The sequence below is a fragment of the Ambystoma mexicanum genome, chromosome 11 (genome assembly GCF_040938575.1).
Source record: "Ambystoma mexicanum isolate Mex_15411 chromosome 11, UKY_AmexF1_1, whole genome shotgun sequence".
Classification (NCBI taxonomy): Eukaryota; Metazoa; Chordata; class Amphibia; order Caudata; family Ambystomatidae; genus Ambystoma; species Ambystoma mexicanum.
The window spans coordinates 1,486,459,024-1,486,473,089 of record NC_090934.1 but is presented as its reverse complement, the minus strand read 5'-3'; the positions used below and the strand labels follow the sequence as shown (position 1 = coordinate 1,486,473,089).

General features: G+C 44.1%; 1 protein-coding gene across 4 annotated transcripts in view; it reads right to left on the bottom strand.

Moving 5' to 3' along the window:
• Window positions 1-14,066, bottom strand: part of LOC138504630 (uncharacterized) — an 89,347-nt gene that overhangs the window by 34,095 nt on the left and 41,186 nt on the right. For all 4 annotated transcript variants that reach the window (XR_011279875.1, XR_011279876.1, XR_011279878.1 and 1 more), the window contains exons 5-6: window positions 6,812-14,066; window positions 1,729-4,545 (exon numbers count right to left, since the gene is read on the bottom strand). The exon at window positions 6,812-14,066 is cut by the window's right edge and continues 25,935 nt beyond it. The gene's annotated coding sequence lies outside the window, so the exon portion shown is untranslated. The remainder of the gene's footprint in view (window positions 1-1,728; window positions 4,546-6,811) is intronic.

Below are 14,066 nucleotides of genomic sequence, written 5' to 3'. Positions count from 1 at the left end.
GCCTAGAGACCCAAGCTACTCCTCACTGATGAGCCCCAACAAGGGCGAAACATGTTTGGGGATGCTTGTGGTCTCGTGCAGAGGGGATGTGGCCTAGCAGTTCGGGCTGGACTGCCCCTTTTGGGGTGGGGCCAAGCCTGATTTGCATATGGTATTTCCCTTCTGTAATGGCTTGGCAGGCGAAGAACGGTGGTCTGGAGGGTTGCCCAGAGCATTGCCAGTGGTTAAGATTAATTCTAAACCTTCCAGCCATCACCTCTTTGTTTTTGCTATGTCACCCCTAGTGGGACGGGTATGCCCAGACGTGGGTCCCGTGCCTGCTGGGCCTAGAGACCCAAGCTACTCCTCACTGATGAGCCCCAACAAGGGCGAAACATGTTTGGGGATGCTTGTGGTCTCGTGCAGAGGGGATGTGGCCTAGCAGTTCGGGCTGGACTGCCCCTTTTGGGGTGGGGCCAAGCCTGATTTGCATATGGTATTTCCCTTCTGTAATGGCTTGGCAGGCGAAGAACGGTGGTCTGGAGGGTTGCCCAGAGCATTGCCAGTGGTTAAGATTAATTCTAAACCTTCCAGCCATCACCTCTTTGTTTTTACTAGATAATCTCGAGGCTGTGAAAACAAAGACCAACAAGCTGTGCCCCAACTTGCCCCCAACTCAAGTACGATCACAAGGAATCAAGAACCAAATAACTGTCCTTGGCCTTTTTTATATAAAATTAAGGAATGTATTTTTTGTAAACTAGGATAACCAGTCATCTAGTACTTATCTGACCACATAGCATTGCATCTTACCAGACATTTTTTTACAAACCCTTTGGTACATCAGTACAGCAAATTGTCCAAACAAAAATGTGGGTCTCAAACACGAGAGTTTAGCGCAACATGCGTGCAAGTCTTACTGCTAAGCAAAGCAATTTTCAGAATTGAGATATAGGGCCGATCGTCGAGAACGGAAAACGTATTCCTTTAAAGGTTCCGGTTGGAAGATATAGAAAGCATGCACAGTCCCACAAAAACAATACAAAAGTGAGAAATGTCACCAATTCATTTACTTAGTAGCGCTACTGGCACTTTAAGACAATTTGGAAACATTTCCACCCAAAACATCAACACAACTACAAAAGCTAGAAAACAAGCACTTTAGTGCAACCAGTCAAAAGAGGACATTGGGCCTCATTACGAGGTAGGAGGTAGCCATGGTGCTATTAGCACCGTGGCTACCCCCTTACCGCATTCCGGGTCCGGGTTCCCGAAATAGGGACTTACCGGGTCATTCCAACCTTGGAGGACCCGATAAGTCCCCATTCCGGGAACCATTCCCCATTCCCATTCGAGCCCCCATAGGGCTCAATGGGAATGGGGATGGAGCAAATAACGGTACCGCAATTTGCGGTACCGTTATTAGCTCTGAAGTCCCTTAACGGGTCCCTTCCATAACGCCTGGTAAAACCCGGCGTTAAGGAAGGGACCCCGCTAAGGGACCTCGGAATAGGGTGGTACGGGATTACCGGCACTGGTGTCCTTACCGGTGCCGGTAATCCCTTACCACCTACCTCGTAATGAGGCCCATTGCATTTTTACATAGCCAGAGTAGTTGCTGCAAGCGCATGCAAAGATTTAAATAAAATAATAAAAGCCCACTGGATTATTGACTAATACAATTCAGGAAAAATAAACAGGCTCATTAATTGCAAAAACACCCCAATGTTGCACAATAGTTTACATTACCTGTGTCATGACTGCTGCTGAGGATGTCTGGTGGACAGAATCTAGGCCTGTCTGACACAAAGAGCGCTGCAAGCGCATCTTTTCTAATCAATTCACAGTCTTCGCTCTCATCCACTTTTTCTTCCATTTATGCATTCACGCAATCCACTGGTGAAGCATTCTCCGCTACATGCATAAGGCACAAACTCCTTTTCAAAGCAGGTATTGCTTGTTCCTTTGATCATTCTTAACTCAGCCGACATACCCATTTCTGTAGAGTGGCACTCCTCCTTCAACATATACAATTCACTTGCCTGCTTCCAGCAAACTTGTTGCACTAGGCGTTCATTTGATTTTGTGATATCTGTACTTGAAATGCATTCTCCAATTTGTGATCATACCGTGGCGCTTGATCAGGCAATTCCAACCATTTCTTGCTACTTATTTACAACGGTTTCCATTTCTCAAAGGGATTCCGCTTCTTACTTATGACCAGCACAAAAGCAATAGATGATGCAGTTTTCAATTCCTTTTCTATTGAAACAAAAAAGGAGAAAGCACACCAAACACACATGTTCTACTTCCAGCTGCATTGGATCAGGAAAAAGCACATCTGAAAACGCCACTTTAACTTCAGACTGGTCTGTAAAAAGACAGATTGCCCAGCTCCCCTCCTTTCAACTTCATTCACACCTCTCTCTTAATCAACACTCTGATTTCATCATCTTCTCACTCTGCTCCATTCTTGTCCACCACACAACTAAACGATGTGTGCAATTTTCAAATTCGAAAAACAGAGGCAAAGCAAACACATACAAAGCAGGTACAGATACATGCAACAGACGGGTCACATTTTGCAAAACGGAAAGCAGCACGAAAACAAAATGTAGGTTTTCTATAGAAAGCAACTTCTTCAAAAACACACTATACTTCACAAGTCTGTGAGAGCAAACGACCAACAAGTTGCGCCCCTACGTCTCCCCAACTCAAACTCTTTCCCAAGTAATTAACAACCAAACAAAAGAGAAATCATATTTTTGATTGTACTTATCTAACCACGCAGCGTCGCTTTCCCTTCTCGGCAATATTTTAGGCTGAGAGCTTGTAACCCTTGGTCCAGGTGTAGGACAAGTGGTCTCAAACATGATGATCATATTGCAGCATGGGTGCAATTCGTACTATTAGCAAACAAAACTTCAGGGTTGCATTTTTAGACCCATCACCGGGACAAGATTCTCACGAGGCTGTGAACACAAAGACATACAAGTTGTGCCCTGACCACCCCAACTCAAAATACTGTCCCCAAGCAATTAATTGACAACTAAAGATTTCCTCTGCACATTTTTTTTTTGTTACATAAAGAGAGAAGTGGTTTGTTTTTTTGTACTTAGCCAATCCAAGCAAGCAGCATCACTCTCCGTCCTAAGAAATATTTCAGGCCGAGCATGCTACCGTTGTCCAGGTGCAACAAGTACTTCAAGCCAAGATGCAGATCTCAAGCCTAGAGATCATATTGCAGCAGTTGTGCAATTCTTACTGTTACCAAACAAAATGTCTGGTATCTGTTGCAGGACCATCGTAGGGACGAGATTTTCACGAGGCTGCGAACACAAAGACCAACAAGTTGTGCTACGAATCCCCCCTAGTCAAATGCTGCCCAAGCAATCAATTGGCATCCAAAGAATAACGTAAAAAGAGAAATGGTCTTTTTTTCTACTTAGCCAAACAAGCAGCATCGCCTTCACTTCTCAGAAATGTTAGTCCTGGTCGAGCTGTACGACAAGTATTCCAAGCAAAGCTCCAAGACTCAAACCTAGAACTCGTACCACAGCATGGGTGCAATTCTTACTGCTACCAACAAAATGTTCAGGCCGATCGCAGGACCAAGAATTTCACGAGGCTGTGAACACAAAAATAAGTTGTACCCTGGAAGCCCCCGCCTCTAAATTGAGTACCCCCCCCAAGCAATCAATTGGCATCCAAAGAATTCCTCTTCAATTTTTTGTTTTTTACATTGAGAGAAGTGGTTTGGGTTTTTGTACTCATCCAATCCAAACAAGCAGCATCGCGATCCCTCCTCAGAAATATTTCAGGCAGAGAGCATGCAGCCGTGGTCCAGGTGTACGATAAGTATTTCCTCATCATTTCCTCAAGCCTACAGATCATATTGCAGCAGTTGTGCAATTCTTATTGTTGCCAAAAAAAATGTCTCGAATCCGTTGCAGGCCCATTGCAGGGACCAGATTCTCACGAGGCTGTGAAAACAAAGACCAACAAGTTGTGCCCCGAAGCCCCCATCTCAAATACTGCCCCAAGCAATCAATTGGAATCGAAGGAATAATGTAAAAAAGAGAAATTGTATTGTTTTTTCTACTTAGCCAAACAAGCAGCATCGCCTTCACTTCTCAGAAATGTTAGTCCTGGTCGAGCTGTATGACAAATATTCCAAGCAAAGCTCTAAGACCCAAACATAGAATTCGTAGCACAGCACAGGTGCAATTCATACTGCTACCAAAGAAATGTTCAGGCAATCGCAGGAACAAGATTTTCACGAGGCTGTGAACACAAAAACAAGTTGTACCCTGAACGCCCCCCCCCCTCCAAATTAAGTACCCCCCAAAAATCAATTCCTCATCACTTCTTTTTGTGAGATATTGGATTGTTTATGTACTTATCTAACCATGTAGCTTTAACGCGGTGCTTTCCCTTGAATTACATTTTTTTAGGCTGCCGTAATCCAGCTGTTATGACAAATATACCAGGCAAAGATGGAGGATTCAAAACTAGAGATGGTAATGCAGCATCCAGGCCCATCGCAGGCACAAGATTCTCACGAGGCTGTGAAAACATAAAACAACAAGATGTGCACCTCCACTTGTGCCCCAACTCAAAGACTATCCAGAACCAAAGGAAAGAGGAATCTTATCTAAGCACATCGCCTGTAATCCGTACACTAGCTGTATGACAAGTATTCCAATCAAAGTTTATTGGTGCAAACCTGGAGACCGAATTGCAGCATGGGTACAATGATTACTGCTCCCAAAGCTATTTTCAGGATTGCCATTGTAGACTCATGGCAGGCACTAGATAATCTCGCAAAAACAAAGAGGTGATGGCTGGAAGGTTTAGAATTAATCTTAACCACTGGCAATGCTCTGGGCAACCCTCCCTTTTGGGGTGGGGCCAAGCCTGATTTGCATATGGTATTTCCCTTCTGTAATGGCTTGGCAGGCGAAGAACGGTGGTCTGGAGGGTTGCCCAGAGCATTGCCAGTGGTTAAGATTAATTCTAAACCTTCCAGCCATCACCTCTTTGTTTTTGCTATGTCACCCCGAGTGGGACGGGTATGCCCAGACGTGGGTCCCGTGCCTGCTGGGCCTAGAGACCCAAGCTACTCCTCACTGATGAGCCCCAACAAGGGCGAAACATGTTTGGGGATGCTTGTGGTCTCGTGCAGAGGGGATGTGGCCTAGCAGTTCGGGCTGGACTGCCCCTTTTGGGGTGGGGCCAAGCCTGATTTGCATATGGTATTTCCCTTCTGTAATGGCTTGGCAGGCGAAGAACGGTGGTCTGGAGGGTTGCCCAGAGCATTGCCAGTGGTTAAGATTAATTCTAAACCTTCCAGCCATCACCTCTTTGTTTTTGCTATGTCACCCCGAGTGGGACGGGTATGCCCAGACGTGGGTCCCGTGCCTGCTGGGCCTAGAGACCCAAGCTACTCCTCACTGATGAGCCCCAACAAGGGCGAAACATGTTTGGGGATGCTTGTGGTCTCGTGCAGAGGGGATGTGGCCTAGCAGTTCGGGCTGGACTGCCCCTTTTGGGGTGGGGCCAAGCCTGATTTGCATATGGTATTTCCCTTCTGTAATGGCTTGGCAGGCGAAGAACGGTGGTCTGAAGGGTTGCCCAGAGCATTGCCAGTGGTTAAGATTAATTCTAAACCTTCCAGCCATCACCTCTTTGTTTTTACTAGATAATCTCGAGGCTGTGAAAACAAAGACCAACAAGCTGTGCCCCAACTTGCCCCCAACTCAAGTACGATCACAAGGAATCAAGAACCAAATAACTGTCCTTGGCCTTTTTTATATAAAATTAAGGAATGTATTTTTTGTAAACTAGGATAACCAGTCATCTAGTACTTATCTGACCACATAGCATTGCATCTTACCAGACATTTTTTTACAAACCCTTTGGTACATCAGTACAGCAAATTGTCCAAACAAAAATGTGGGTCTCAAACACGAGAGTTTAGCGCAACATGCGTGCAAGTCTTACTGCTAAGCAAAGCAATTTTCAGAATTGAGATATAGGGCCGATCGTCGAGAACGGAAAATGTATTCCTTTAAAGGGTCCGGTTGGAAGATATAGAAAGCATGCACAGTCCCACAAAAACAATACAAAAGTGAGAAATGTCACCAATTCATTTACTTAGTAGCGCTACTGGCACTTTAAGACAATTTGGAAACATTTCCACCCAAATCATCAACACAACTACAAAAGCTAGAAAACAAGCACTTTAGTGCAACCAGTCAAAAGAGGACATTGGGCCTCATTACGAGGTAGGAGGTAGCCATGGTGCTATTAGCACCATGGCTACCCCCTTACCGCATTCCGGGTCCGGGTTCCCGAAATAGGGACTTACCGGGTCATTCCAACCTTGGAGGACCCGATAAGTCCCCATTCCGGGAACCATTCCCCATTCCCATTCGAGCCCCCATAGGGCTCAATGGGAATGGGGATGGAGCTAATAACGGTACCGCAATTTGCGGTACCGTTATTAGCTCTGAAGTCCCTTAACAGGTCCCTTCCATAACGCCTGGTAAAACCTGGCGTTAAGGAAGGGACCCCGCTAAGGGACCTCGGAATAGGGTGGTACGGGATTACCGGCACTGGTGTCCTTACCGGTGCCGGTTATCCCTTACCACCTACCTCGTAATGAGGCCCATTGCATTTTTACATAGCCAGAGTAGTTGCTGCAAGTGCATGAAAAGATTTAAATAAAATAATAAAAGCCCACTGGATTATTGACTAATACAATTCAGGAAAAATAAACAGGCTCATTAATTGCAAAGACACCCCAATGTTGCACAATAGTTTACATTACCTGTGTCATGACTGCTGCTGAGGATGTCTGGTGGACAGAATCTAGGCCTGTCTGACACAAAGAGCGCTGCAAGCGCATCTTTTCTAATCAATTCACAGTCTTCGCTCTCATCCACTTTTTCTTCCATTTATGCATTCACGCAATCCACTGGTGAAGCATTCTCCGCTACATGCGTAAGGCACAAACTCCTTTTCAAAGCAGGTATTGCTTGTTCCTTTGATCATTCTTAACTCACCCGACATACCCATTTCTGTAGCGTGGCACTCCTCCTTCAACATATACAATTCACTTGCCTGCTTCCAGCAAACTTGTAGCACTAGGCGTTCATTTGATTTTGTGATATCTGTACTTGAAATGCATTCTCCAATTTGTGTTCATACCGTGGCGCTTGATCAGGCAATTCCAACCATTTCTTGCTACTTATTTACAACGGTTTCCATTTCCCAAAGGGATTCCGCTTCTTACTTATGACCAGCACAAAAGCAATAGATGATGCAGTTTTCAATTCCTTTTCTATTGAAACAAAAAAGGAGCAAGCACACCAAACACACATGTTCTACTTCCAGCTGCATCGGATCAGGAAAAAGCACACATCTGAAAACGCCACTGTAACTTCAGATTGGTCTGTAAAAAGACAGATTGCCCAGCTCCCCTCCTTTCAACTTCATTCACACCTCTCTCTTAATCAACAGTCTGATTTCATCATCTTCTCACTCTGCTCCATTCTTGTCCACCACACAACTAAACGATGTGTGCAATTTTCAAATTCGAAAAACAGAGGCAAAGCAAACACATACAAAGCAGGTACAGATACATGCAACAGACGGGTCACATTTTGCAAAACGGAAAGCAGCACGAAAACAAAATGTAGGTTTTCTATAGAAAGCAACTTCTTCAAAAACACACTATACTTCACAAGTCTGTGAGAGCAAACGACCAACAAGTTGCGCCCCTACGTCTCCCCCAACTCAAACTCTTTCCCAAGTAATTAACAACCAAACAAAAGAGAAATCATATTTTTGATTGTACTTATCTAACCACGCAGCGTCGCTTTCCCTTCTCGGCAATATTTTAGGCTGAGAGCTTGTAACCCTTGGTCCAGGTGTAGGACAAGTGGTCTCAAACATGATGATCATATTGCAGCATGGGTGCAATTCGTACTATTAGCAAACAAAACTTCAGGGTTGCATTTTTAGACCCATCACGGGGACAAGATTCTCACGAGGCTGTGAACACAAAGACATACAAGTTGTGCCCTGACCACCCCAACTCAAAATACTGTCCCCAAGCAATTAATTGACAACTAAAGATTTCCTCTGCACATTTTTTTTTTGTTACATAAAGAGAGAAGTGGTTTGTTTTTTTGTACTTAGCCAATCCAAGCAAGCAGCATCACTCTCCGTCCTAAGAAATATTTCAGGCCGAGCATGCTACCGTTGTCCAGGTGCAACAAGTACTTCAAGCCAAGATGCAGATCTCAAGCCTAGAGATCATATTGCAGCAGTTGTGCAATTCTTACTGTTACCAAACAAAATGTCTGGTATCCGTTGCAGGACCATCGTAGGGACGAGATTTTCACGAGGCTGCGAACACAAAGACCAACAAGTTGTGCCCCGAATCCCCCCTACTCAAATGCTGCCCAAGCAATCAATTGGCATCCAAAGAATAACGTAAAAAGAGAAATGGTCTTTTTTTCTACTTAGCCAAACAAGCAGCATCGCCTTCACTTCTCAGAAATGTTAGTCCTGGTCGAGCTGTACGACAAGTATTCCAAACAAAGCTCCAAGACTCAAACCTAGAACTCGTACCACAGCATGGGTGCAATTCTTACTGCTACCAAAGAAATGTTCAGGCCGATCGCAGGACCAAGAATTTCACGAGGCTGTGAACACAAAAATAAGTTGTACCCTGGAAGCCCCCGCCTCTAAATTGAGTACCCCCCCAAGCAATCAATTGGCATCCAAAGAATTCCTCTTCAATTTTTCGTTTTTTACATTGAGAGAAGTGGTTTGGGTTTTTGTACTCATCCAATCCAAACAAGCAGCATCGCGATCCCTCCTCAGAAATATTTCAGGCAGAGAGCATGCAGCCGTGGTCCAGGTGTACGATAAGTATTTCCTCATCATTTCCTCAAGCCTACATATCATATTGCAGCAGTTGTGCAATTCTTATTGTTGCCAAAAAAAATGTCTGGAATCCGTTGCAGGCCCATTGCAGGGACCAGATTCTCACGAGGCTGCGAAAACAAAGACCAACAAGTTGTGCCCCGAAGCCCCCATCTCAAATACTGCCCCAAGCAATCAATTGGAATCGAAGGAATAATGTAAAAAAGAGAAATTGTATTGTTTTTTCTACTTAGCCAAACAAGCAGCATCGCCTTCACTTCTCAGAAATGTTAGTCCTGGTCGAGCTGTATGACAAATATTCCAAGCAAAGCTCTAAGACCCAAACATAGAATTCGTAGCACAGCACAGGTGCAATTCATACTGCTACCAAAGAAATGTTCAGGCAATCGCAGGAACAAGATTTTCACGAGGCTGTGAACACAAAAACAAGTTGTACCCTTACCGCCCCCCCCCTCCAAATTAAGTACCCCCCAAAAATCAATTCCTCATCACTTCTTTTTGTGAGATATTGGATTGTTTATGTACTTATCTAACCATGTAGCTTTAACGCGTTGCTTTCCCTTGAATTACATTTTTTAGGCTGCCGTAATCCAGCTGTTATGACAAATATACCAGGCAAAGATGGAGGATTCAAAACTAGAGATGGTAATGCAGCATCCAGGCCCATCGCAGGCACAAGATTCTCACGAGGCTGTGAAAACATAAAACAACAAGATGTGCACCTCCACTTGTGCCCCAACTCAAAGACTATCCAGAACCAAAGGAAAGAGGAATCTTATCTAAGCACATCGCCTGTAATCCGTACACTAGCTGTATGACAAGTATTCCAATCAAAGTTTATTGGTGCAAACCTGGAGACCGAATTGCATCATGGGTACAATGATTACTGCTCCCAAAGCTATTTTCAGGATTGCCATTGTAGACTCATGGCAGGCACTAGATAATCTCGAGGCTGTGAAAACAAAGACCAACAAGCTGTGCCCCAACTTGCCCCCAACTCAAGTACGATCACAAGGAATCAAGAACCAAATAACTGTCCTTGGCCTTTTTTATATAAAATTAAGGAATGTATTTTTTGTAAACTAGGATAACCTGTCATCTAGTACTTATCTGACCACATAGCATTGCATCTTACCAGACATTTTTTTACAAACCCTTTGGTACATCAGTACAGCAAATTGTCCAAACAAAAATGTGGGTCTCAAACACGAGAGTTTAGCGCAACATGCGTGCAAGTCTTACTGCTAAGCAAAGCAATTTTCAGAATTGAGATATAGGGCCGATCGTCGAGAACGGAAAACGTATTCCTTTAAAGGTTCCGGTTGGAAGATATAGAAAGCATGCACAGTCCCACAAAAACAATACAAAAGTGAGAAATGTCACCAATTCATTTACTTAGTAGCGCTACTGGCACTTTAAGACAATTTGGAAACATTTCCACCCAAATCATCAACACAACTACAAAAGCTAGAAAACAAGCACTTTAGTGCAACCAGTCAAAAGAGGACATTGGGCCTCATTACGAGGTAGCCATGGTGCTATTAGCACCATGTCTACCCCCTTACCGCATTCCGGGTCCGGGTTCCCGAAATAGGGACTTACCGGGTCATTCCAACCTTGGAGGACCCGATAAGTCCCCATTCCGGGAACCATTCCCCATTCCCATTCGAGCCCCCATAGGGCTCAATGGGAATGGGGATGGAGCTAATAACGGTACCGCAATTTGCGGTACTGTTATTAGCTCTGAAGTCCCTTAACGGGTCCCTTCCATAACGCCTGGTAAAACCCGGCGTTAAGGAAGGGACCCCGCTAAGGGACCTCGGAATAGGGTGGTACGGGATTACCGGCACTGGTGTCCTTACCGGTGCCAGTTATCCCTTACCACCTACCTCGTAATGAGGCCCATTGCATTTTTACATAGCCAGAGTAGTTGCTGCAAGCGCATGCAAAGATTTAAATAAAATAATAAAAGCCCACTGGATTATTGACTAATACAATTCAGGAAAAATAAACAGGCTCATTAATTGCAAAGACACCCCAATGTTGCACAATAGTTTACATTACCTGTGTCATGACTGCTGCTGAGGATGTCTGGTGGACAGAATCTAGGCCTGTCTGACACAAAGAGCGCTGCAAGCGCATCTTTTCTAATCAATTCAGTCTTCGCTCTCATCCACTTTTTCTTCCATTTATGCATTCACGCAATCCACTGGTGAAGCATTCTCCGCTACATGCGTAAGGCACAAACTCCTTTTCAAAGCGGGTATTGCTTGTTCCTTTGATCATTCTTAACTCAGCCGACATACCCATTTCTGTAGCGTGGCACTCCTCCTTCAACATATACAATTCACTTGCCTGCTTCCAGCAAACTTGTAGCACTAGGCGTTCATTTGATTTTGTGATATCTGTACTTGAAATGCATTCTCCAATTTGTGTTCATACCGTGGCGCTTGATCAGGCAATTCCAACCATTTCTTGCTACTTATTTACAACGGTTTCCATTTCCCAAAGGGATTCCGCTTCTTACTTATGACCAGCACAAAAGCAATAGATGATGCAGTTTTCAATTCCTTTTCTATTGAAACAAAAAAGGAGCAAGCACACCAAACACACATGTTCTACTTCCAGCTGCATCGGATCAGGAAAAAGCACACATCTGAAAACGCCACTGTAACTTCAGATTGGTCTGTAAAAAGACAGATTGCCCAGCTCCCCTCCTTTCAACTTCATTCACACCTCTCTCTTAATCAACAGTCTGATTTCATCATCTTCTCACTCTGCTCCATTCTTGTCCACCACACAACTAAACGATGTGTGCAATTTTCAAATTCGAAAAACAGAGGCAAAGCAAACACATACAAAGCAGGTACAGATACATGCAACAGACGGGTCACATTTTGCAAAACGGAAAGCAGCACGAAAACAAAATGTAGGTTTTCTATAGAAAGCAACTTCTTCAAAAACACACTATACTTCACAAGTCTGTGAGAGCAAACGACCAACAAGTTGCGCCCCTACGTCTCCCCCAACTCAAACTCTTTCCCAAGTAATTAACAACCAAACAAAAGAGAAATCATATTTTTGATTGTACTTATCTAACCACGCAGCGTCGCTTTCCCTTCTCGGCAATATTTTAGGCTGAGAGCTTGTAACCCTTGGTCCAGGTGTAGGACAAGTGGTCTCAAACATGATGATCATATTGCAGCATGGGTGCAATTCGTACTATTAGCAAACAAAACTTCAGGGTTGCATTTTTAGACCCATCACGGGGACAAGATTCTCACGAGGCTGTGAACACAAAGACATACAAGTTGTGCCCTGACAACCCCAACTCAAAATACTGTCCCCAAGCAATTAATTGACAACTAAAGATTTCCTCTGCACATTTTTTTTTTGTTAAATAAAGAGAGAAGTGGTTTGTTTTTTTGTACTTAGCCAATCCAAGCAAGCAGCATCACTCTCCGTCCTAAGAAATATTTCAGGCCGAGCATGCTGCCGTTGTCCAGGTGCAACAAGTACTTCAAGCCAAGATGCAGATCTCAAGCCTAGAGATCATATTGCAGCAGTTGTGCAATTCTTACTGTTACCAAACAAAATGTCTGGTATCCGTTGCAGGACCATCGTAGGGACGAGATTTTCACGAGGCTGCGAACACAAAGACCAACAAGTTGTGCCCCGAATCCCCCCTACTCAAATGCTGCCCAAGCAATCAATTGGTATCCAAAGAATAACGTAAAAAGAGAAATGGTCTTTTTTTCTACTTAGCCAAACAAGCAGCATCGCCTTCACTTCTCAGAAATGTTAGTCCTGGTCGAGCTGTACGACAAGTATTCCAAGCAAAGCTCCAAGACTCAAACCTAGAACTCGTACCACAGCATGGGTGCAATTCTTACTGCTACCAAAGAAATGTTCAGGCCGATCGCAGGACCAAGAATTTCACGAGGCTGTGAACACAAAAATAAGTTGTACCCTGGAAGCCCCCGCCTCTAAATTGAGTACCCCCCCCCAAGCAATCAATTGGCATCCAAAGAATTCCTCTTCAATTTTTCGTTTTTTACATTGAGAGAAGTGGTTTGGGTTTTTGTACTCATCCAATCCAAACAAGCAGCATCGCGATCCCTCCTCAGAAATATTTCAGGCAGAGAGCATGCAGCCGTGGTCCAGGTGTACGATAAGTATTTCCTCATCATTTCCTCAAGCCCACAGATCATATTGCAGCAGTTGTGCAATTCTTATTGTTGCCAAAAAAAATGTCTGGAATCCGTTGCAGGCCCATTGCAGGGACCAGATTCTCACGAGGCTGCGAAAACAAAGACCAACAAGTTGTGCCCCGAAGCCCCCATCTCAAATACTGCCCCAAGCAATCAATTGGAATCGAAGGAATAATGTAAAAAAGAGAAATTGTATTGTTTTTTCTACTTAGCCAAACAAGCAGCATCGCCTTCACTTCTCAGAAATGTTAGTCCTGGTCGAGCTGTATGACAAATATTCCAAGCAAAGCTCTAAGACCCAAACATAAAATTCGTAGCACAGCACAGGTGCAATTCATACTGCTACCAAAGAAATGTTCAGGCAATCGCAGGAACAAGATTTTCACGAGGCTGTGAACACAAAAACAAGTTGTACCCTTACCGCCCCCCCCCCCTCCAAATTAAGTACCCCCCAAAAATCAATTCCTCATCACTTCTTTTTGTGAGATATTGGATTGTTTATGTACTTATCTAACCATGTAGCTTTAACGCGTTGCTTTCCCTTGAATTACATTTTTTAGGCTGCCGTAGTCCAGCTGTTATGACAAATATACCAGGCAAAGATGGAGGATTCAAAACTAGAGATGGTAATGCAGCATCCAGGCCCATCGCAGGCACAAGATTCTCACGAGGCTGTGAAAACATAAAACAACAAGATGTGCACCTCCACTTGTGCCCCAACTCAAAGACTATCCAGAACCAAAGGAAAGAGGAATCTTATCTAAGCACATCGCCTGTAATCCGTACACTAGCTGTATGACAAGTATTCCAATCAAAGTTTATTGGTGCAAACCTGGAGACCGAATTGCATCATGGGTACAATGATTACTGCTCCCAAAGCTATTTTCAGGATTGCCATTGTAGACTCATGGCAGGCAC